Genomic DNA, 8,497 nt, shown 5'->3' on the forward strand with positions numbered 1-8,497 from the left:
ACGTTGAAAAAAAAATTTAAAAAAAAAATAAAATAAGACCAGAAAAGGCATTAGAAGAATTTGCCTCATGTAACACAACAAATGGAAAGAATGGATTTGTACCCACAAAGACTGGCTTCTGAGTCCACAAGCTTGGTCACCATGATATACTGCTACATTTTTAATTTTTTTTTAAGTTTATTTATTTGAGAGAGAGAGCACGTGTGCGAGCAGGAGGAGCGGCAGAGAGAGAGGAGAGGGAATCCCAAGCAGGCTCAGCACTGTCAGCGCAGAGTCTGATGTGGGGCTTGAACTCATGAACCATTGAGATCATGACCTGAGCTGAAATAAAGAGTCAGCTACTTAAATGACTGAGCCACCCAGGTGCCCCTATACTGCTACTTTTATACTCTTTTTAAAATTTTGCTGTATTTTTCCCTCTCCCTTTGGGCATTTTTAATCAGTTTTCTTCACCTTTCCCTGTTTAATTATATATGGAAAAGTCAGTATTTCCCCTCCACTTCATCCTCTAACTCAATTCCAATGTTAACAAGATGATGAACATCTTTCCACAATGTTCTCCAGGATTCATATAAGTATTTGAAAACATTCAAAAGTATACATAAAGTTTTGTGTTTTCATTATTTTATTATAAATGATTTCAGTTTTTTCATATAATAATTTACCGTGGCTATCACTTCAGAACAGTAGATAAAACAAACAAACAAAAAGAACAGTAGATAATGAGCAAACTCATCCCTTGTAAGAGTTAAAGTATCCTCCATTATATGATAGGCTATAATAGGATAATAATAATTTAAGATGTTGAAATACTTTTGTCACTAAAACTAAAGCTTCAATAAATTATTTTTACTTGTATCTTTATGAGTTTTGGTTTTTTTTTTAATTTTTTACTACGTTTCTTTATTTTTGAGAGGCAGAGAGAGACAGAGCATGAGTGGGGGAGGGGCAGAGAGTGAGGGAGACACAGAATCCGAAGCAGGCTCCAGGCTCTGAGCTGTCAGCACAGAGCCCGATGTGGGGCTCACACCCACAAATTGTGAGATCATGACCTGAGCCAAAATCAGACGCTTAACCGACTGAGCCACCCAGGCACCCCTTTATGAGTTTTTACTAGAGAAGGCCCTAAGATTCACCTCTGATTTACCTTCAGGCTCTATCCAACCAGGAAGTGAAAGTAAAGGCATAGTTGCCAAATGCCTAAGTGTTGAAAGTGTGCCACAACACACACACACACACACACACACACACACACACACACCATCTGCAAAGACTAGGGCATTATTTCTGGTTCCAGGGAAAGAAAATTTCTATTGAATCACTAGTTCACCAGTAGAACAAGAGACTTCTATGGCCACATACAACAATGAATTTAGACTTTACAAAATTAGTTCAGAAAAGCCAGTAAATGAACAAATATCAACAACTATAACAAGCAACCAAAGTAAACCTGGGGAACGGGGCAAATATAATCTCTAGCGTTGTCATAATAGTCAGGAGTTCTGGTTTTTAACGAAAAATTATAAGGGGAGAAGTCCTTTAGGCTTAACCAAAATGTCACTACACAATAACTCAATCCACATGAAGAAATAAAGAATACTTCAGGCACCTGGGTGGCTCAGTCAGTTGGGTGTCCAACTCTGACTCTTGATTTCAGCTCAGGTCATGATCTCATGGTTCATGAGATACAGCCCTTGTCGGGCTCTGTGCGGACAGCTCAGATAATGGAGCCAGCTTTGGATTCTTTTTCTCCCTCTCTCTGCCCCTCCCCCACTTGCATGCACATGTGCTCTCTCTCTGTCTCTCTGTCTCTCTCTCAAAGTAAATAAACTTAAAATAAAATAAAATAAAATAAAATAAAATAAAAGGGCAAAGGACTTGAATAAACATTTCTCTAAAGAAGATATTCAAATAGACAATAAACACATGAAAAGAAACTCAACATCATTAGTAATTATAGAAATGTAAATGAAAACCACAATAAAATATCAACAGCCACCAACACAGCTATGATTTAAAAAAAGGGGGGGAGGGTGACAACAGGGTAGCTTTAGTCGGTTGAGTGTCCAACTTCGGCTCAGGTCGTGATTTCACCGTTGGTGGGTTCAAGCCTGCATTGGGCTCTGCACTGACAGATTTTGCTTCGGATTCTGTGGCTCCCTCTCTGCCCCTTGCCCACTCTCACACACTCTCTCTCTCTCTCAAAAGTAAATATTAAAAATATTTTTAAATACAATCTATTATCTAAAATGTCCATTTCCCAACAAAAATTGTGAGGCATGCAAATTAACAGAAAAGTATGACCCATACCCTGGAAAAGCAGGCAAGAGAAACTGCCTTGTCAGATTCATCAGAAAAAGACTTCAAAAGAGCCATTACAAACATGCTCACAGACCTAAGGGAAACCATGATTAAAGAAGTAAAGGAAAGGCCTGAGTAGAGGGAGAAATAGGGAGTTATAGTTCAATGGGCATAGAATTTCAACTCTGCAAAATAAAAAAGTTCTCAGGCTGCCTGGGTAGCTCAGTTGAGTGTCTGACTTCAGCTCAGGTCACTATCTCATGGTTTGTGGGATCAAGCCCTGCATCTTGCTCTGTGCTGACAGTAAGAAGCCTGCTTGGGATTCTCTCTCCCTGTCTCTCTGCTCCTCCCCACCTCACTCTCTCTTTTTCTCTCAAAAAAATAAACATTAAAAAACAAAAAGCAAACAAACAAAAAAGCTCTAGGGGCTCCTGGGTGGCTCAGTTGATCAGTCAACTCTTGGTTTCCATTCAGCCATGATCTCAGTTTGTGAGTTTGAGCCCTGCGTCGGGTCCTGTGCTGACAGTGCAGAGCCTGCTTGGGATTCTCTTTCTTACTCTCTCTGCAGCTCTCCCCCCTCAAAATATATAAACAAACTTTTAAAAATAAATAAATAAATAAATAAATAGTAAATATTTCTGAAGATTAGTTGCACAACAAAGTGCATATAGTTAACACTATTGTACTACTGTTCACTGAAAAATGGTTAAAATGGTTAATTTTGTGTTATGTGAGGTTTTTTTTAAGGCTTTATCTTTTTTTTTTTTTTTTTTTTTTTTTTTTTTAAATTTTTTTTTTCAACGTTTATTTATTTTTGGGACAGAGAGAGACAGAGCATGAACGGGGGAGGGGCAGAGAGAGAGGGAGACACAGAATCGGAAACAGGCTCCAGGCTCCGAGCCATCAGCCCAGAGCCTGACGCGGGGCTCGAACTCACGGACCGCGAGATCGTGACCTGGCTGAAGTCGGACGCTCAACCGACTGCGCCACCCAGGCGCCCCTAAGGCTTTATCTTTTAAGAGCAGTTTAAGGTTCACAGAAAAATTGAGGGGAAAGTACAAAGATTTCCAAAATATCCCCTGCTTCCACACATGCATGGTCTCTTCCATTGTCAGCATCCCCACTGGATATATTTGGTACAATTGATGAACCTATATTGACACATCATAATCACTCAAAGTTCATAGTTTCCATTAGAGTTCACTCTTGATTTTGCACATTCTATGGCTTTGGGCAAATGTATAATGCTATGTATCCATTATTACGGTATCATACAGAGTATTCTCACCACCCTAAAAACCTTCTGCGCTCTACCTATTCATCACTTCCCATCAATCCCTGGTAACCGCTGATCTTTTTACTGTCCTCATAGGCTTTGATATACCTTCCATATGACATATACATATGACTTCTCAAAAAGAAAAGACAGAGGACCCAAATAGGTAAAACCATGAATGAGAGAGGAGAGATCAGAAGATGCATGCCAAAGTAATTAGGGATAAAAGACATGATGATGTCTGCAACTTACTCTCAAATGATTCTGAAAATTATAAATATACAGAGATACAAAGATAAAGAAACTGGGCAAAAGTTGGCAATTGATGAATGTGAGTAAAGGGAATGTTGATGTTCTTGTACTATTATTGCAATTCATCTATAAACTTGATGCTATTTAAATTTTAAAATCTTCTGCAGTAAAAAACAAAAACAAAAACAAAAATCTCAACAAGGCCTACAAGCCCTCAAGAAAAGACAGCACTTCTCAATGTACACAGCAGACACTGGGGCTTGTGGAAGAGATACTGAATCATTTGTGAACTAAATTAATGGAAAGTAGGGGCAAAGGTTAAGGTGTGCCAGGGTTCCGATATGGTGGTGAGGTAGGGAGAGTACATTGAGGAGGGAAAGAGGACTTTCTTAAAGCTGTTCCACATTTCATATTTGTCTTAGAGACTTAGTGAGCTCTGCAAAGCAGTAAATAAACACATGTCATCTAACTGGGGGAAGAGATTACTGCATGAAAGAGGTTAAATCCCACTCACTGGGGTCTCGCTGCCAGGAACCTAGGGGCCATTTTCTCCTCTCTTCACAGATCTCTCAGGGCCAGCAGATTCCAAGAGGGCAGAATAGGGAGGTAGGAGCAGTGAGGATTGAGTCACATGCCAGAAATCCTCATACCCAGTCTCTGCAGATCCACTCTACCTAAAAGGAAAATAAAAGTATTAATATAAAGTCCAGAAATAAACCCACAATCATATGGTCTGTTAATCTTTGACAAAGCAGGAAAGAATATCCAATGGGAAAAGGACAGTCTCTTCAACAAATGGTGTTGGGAAAACTGGACAGAAGTATGCAAAATAACGAAACTGGACCACTTTCATCACACACAAAATTCAAAATGGATTAGAGACCTAAATGCGAGATCTGAAACCATAAAAATCCTAGAAGAGAATACAGGCAGTAACTTCTTTGACATCAGCCATAACAACGTCTTTCTAGATATGTTACCTGAGGCAAGGGAAACAAAAGCAAAAATAAATGATTGGAACTACATCAAAATAAAAAACTTCTGCACAGCAAAGAAAACAATCAACAAAAACTAAAAGGCAACCTACAGAATGGGAGAAGATATTTGCAAATGACCTATCCAATAAGGGGTTAGTATCCAAAATAAAGAACTGATATAACTCAACACCCTAAACACAAATAATCCAATTGAAAAATGGGCATTAGACATGAACATATATTTCTCCAAAGAAGACACACAGGTGGCCATCGTGAAAAGATGTTCATCATCACTTATCATTAGAGAAATGCAAATCAAAACTACAAAACTACAATGAGATCACCTCATACTTGTCAGAATGGCAAAAATCAACAACACAACAACAGGTGTTGGAAAGGATGTGGCGAAAAAGGAACCGTCTTGCACTATTGGTGGGAATGTAAACTGGTGCAGCCACTGTGGAAAACAGTATGGAAGTGCCTCAAAAAGTTAAAAATAGAACTACCTTGTGCAATCACACTACTGAGTATTTACGCAAAGAATACAAGAACACTAATTCAAAGAGATACATGCACCCAATGTTTACAGCAGCATTATTTACAACAGCTAAGATATGGAAGCAGCCCAGTGTCCATCAATTGATGGATAAAAAAGATGTGGGATTTATATTTATATTTACAATGGAATATTATTCAGCCATAAAAAAGAATGAAATCTTGCATTGTAATTACATGGATGGAACTAGAGAGTATAATGCTAAGCAAAATAAATCAGAAAAAGACAAAAACCATATGATTTCACTCATGTGGAATTAGGAAACAAAACAAAGGGAAAATTAATGAGAGAGAGAAATCAAGAAACAGACTCTTAATTATATATAAAGAATTAATGGTTGGGGCGCCTGGGTGGCTCAGTCGGTTAAGTGTCCGACTTCAGCCAGGTCACGATCTCTCGGTCCGTGAGTTCGAGCCCGGCGTCGGGCTCTGGGCTGATGGCTCAGAGCCTGGAGCCTGCTTCCGATTCTGTGTGTCCCTCTCTCTCTGCCCCTCCCCTGTTCATGCTCTGTCTCTCTCTGTTTCAAAAATAAATAAACGTTAAAAAAAAAATTTAAAGAATTGATGGTTACCAGAGGGGAGAGGTTTGGGGGATGGGTTAAATAGGTGATGAGGATTAAGGAGTGCACTTGTAATGAGCACTGGGTGATGTATGGAAGTGTTGAATCACTATATTGTACATCTGAAACTAATATAATATTGTATGTTAACTAACTGGAATTAAAATAAAAACTAAAAGAAACCCAAAAAACAAAAACAACCTCCACCTGCAAGACCATAAAGAATGTAAAGAATCTCGGGGCGCCTGGGTGGCGCAGTCGGTTAAGCGTCCCACTTCAGCCAGGTCACGATCTCACCGTCAGGGAGTTCGAGCCCCGCGTCAGGCTCTGGGCTGATGGCTCAGAGCCTGGAGCCTGTTTCCGATTCTGTGTCTCCCTCTCTCTCTGCCCCTCCCCCATTCATGCTCTGTCTCTCTCTGTCCCAAAAATAAATAAACGTTGAAAAAAAAAATTTAAAGAATGTAAAGAATCTCTGCACAGCCAGGCTGTGACTCAGGGCTCATCTGTTACTAAACTCACATCTCCACCTGTAACATGTGGAGCTATAACTTCCACTGGGACAACAAAGTTAAAACAACATCTCTACAGCCTTTGTGGCCAAGAGTATGGGGAATTCTCTTTTGCAGATATCTGTGCTGGTGATTATAAGGTGTGATACTCCTGGCTTCACTACCGCCAGAAACAAGTCCCCAGGATTAGGTCTTTTAACTCCACAGCACCTGGGTGTGTAGCGAAGCTGCTGACCCCTTTGAGCTCTGGGTCTTCTCAGAGGCAAAGTAGGGGCAGTCTTTTGGCAACCCACAGAGGGCCTGGCCAAAGGAACAGCCCACCCTGGTGTCCAGGACAACCTGCCCATCGCTCTGATAACACATCCCCTGGCCCACTTTCGGAAAAGCCCTCTGAGTCAGAGGTGAAGGTGGTCTCATAGGAAGGAACATCTACAAGGAAAGTGGGGACTCTGACCCCCCTCCTCAAAGTCCAAGCCACATCTCCAAATCCTGGGATGCCAGAACACATTCTCACCCTGAAGACCCCACCACATCCCCAAACCAGGGGCATCCACTTCCTAACTCCTCCCTCATCTCCCAAACCCCAAAGTACACAGATCTAGCCACGAACCACAAACACCTAAGAACATACAGCCCCAGACGGTCCCCCAAATCCCTGTACTACCTACCTCACTGTCCTCTCCCCCAACCTGGGGTTGTCGTGTCGCAGCTGCCCCCAAACCAAAATACCCGGCGAGATTTGTCCCTTAAATCCAAGGACCCCTGGCTTCTGCCCCCCAACCCAAGGATGCGGACAGCCCACCAGCCTGGGAACACAAAGTCGTAGCCATCCTCCACATCTCAACAGAACCAAGAAGATCCTATATCATCCCTCAGACCTCGCGAGCGCCGAACGTTTTTCGTTCGTCCTTCGCACGACCCGGGTACTCTCGGCTATTCCTGCCGCCATCAGCGCCCCCGTAAGATTGGGGGACTCACCTCTCCAGGTATACGCCTGGAGGTCTTGGGCACGGAGACCGCCACTAGACTTTCACGGGGCGCGTCCCCCGGAACCAGCCCTGCCCACACGCACCGCGGAATAAGACCCAGCGGCTGGTGCCGCGGTGCACGGAGGTGCGCGGGTCCGGCGGATGGACCACATCTCCCAGAAGCCCCCGCGCAGGCCGGGGGCGCGCAGGGAGCCCCTCCCGGAGACCCGGGCAGACCCGTGCAGGTGAACCCAGAGTCTCAGCCGGGGACATCCCCTTTGGCAGGGCTGGACCCCAAACACAAAAACGGACACGTGCCTCTGCCGTCTGCAATCAGGTATAAAAAATACCAGTAATTACTCTCTCCAGAGATAGCTGTATATAAGCTTATATCCTTTATATGAATATTTATGTCATCTTAACCTGCTTTTTAAATCAAAAATATATTGAACATTAAGTGTTCTTCCGCAGTATTTTGTAAATTCTACATGCCGCTTATGTAATTGTCTTATCTTCTTGTCATTAGGTTTTTTCAAATTACCGGTATTACAGCCACCATAACGTGTGTTTGGCAGAGCTCAAAGGCAGGCACGGGAGTGGGAAAACTTTATAGTTGAAAAGAGAAGCCTTCAGGAATACATTGACTGGTTATTGGTATAGAGAAGCTGGAGGTGACTAATGAGAAGCAGTCCGTTTTATATGACTGGTTTGAAGATAGAATTTGGCTTTCTGTGGTTGGTCCTGAACTGGATGCAGAGACAGAGGGGAAAAAAAAAATTAGGGAAGCTAGCAGTCATTGTCCAAATCCTGGATGTTGTGGGCTGATTGCTGCCAAGGTCGTAGGTTGGTTTCCTGTTGGAAACTGGTTGGCTGCTGCAGAGTTTGTAGGTCAGAATTCTGTTTTATATACGATCTGTTTGTATATATCCACTCTGTCAAGTTTAATGGTTACAAACAACAGCACTCATTTATTATCTTTCATGGTTTCTCTCGATCAGAAATTCTAGAACAATCTGGCTTGACAGTTTGTGCTTGAATTTTTCATGATAGCTGTGCACAGTTCCGGGAGCCACTGGGGGCTGGCTGGGCATCTCTCTTA

General features: G+C 42.2%; 1 long non-coding RNA gene across 1 annotated transcript in view; it reads right to left on the bottom strand.

Moving 5' to 3' along the window:
• Window positions 1-7,469, bottom strand: part of LOC125153635 (uncharacterized) — a 31,448-nt gene extending 23,979 nt beyond the window's left edge. The window contains exons 1-2 of the long non-coding RNA XR_007147530.1: window positions 7,409-7,469; window positions 4,344-4,503 (exon numbers count right to left, since the gene is read on the bottom strand). This is a non-coding gene — a long non-coding RNA (uncharacterized LOC125153635). The remainder of the gene's footprint in view (window positions 1-4,343; window positions 4,504-7,408) is intronic.
• Between the last annotated feature and the right edge of the window lie 1,028 nt (window positions 7,470-8,497).

The sequence above is a fragment of the Prionailurus viverrinus genome, chromosome E2 (genome assembly GCF_022837055.1).
Source record: "Prionailurus viverrinus isolate Anna chromosome E2, UM_Priviv_1.0, whole genome shotgun sequence".
NCBI lineage: Eukaryota > Metazoa > Chordata > Mammalia > Carnivora > Felidae > Prionailurus > Prionailurus viverrinus.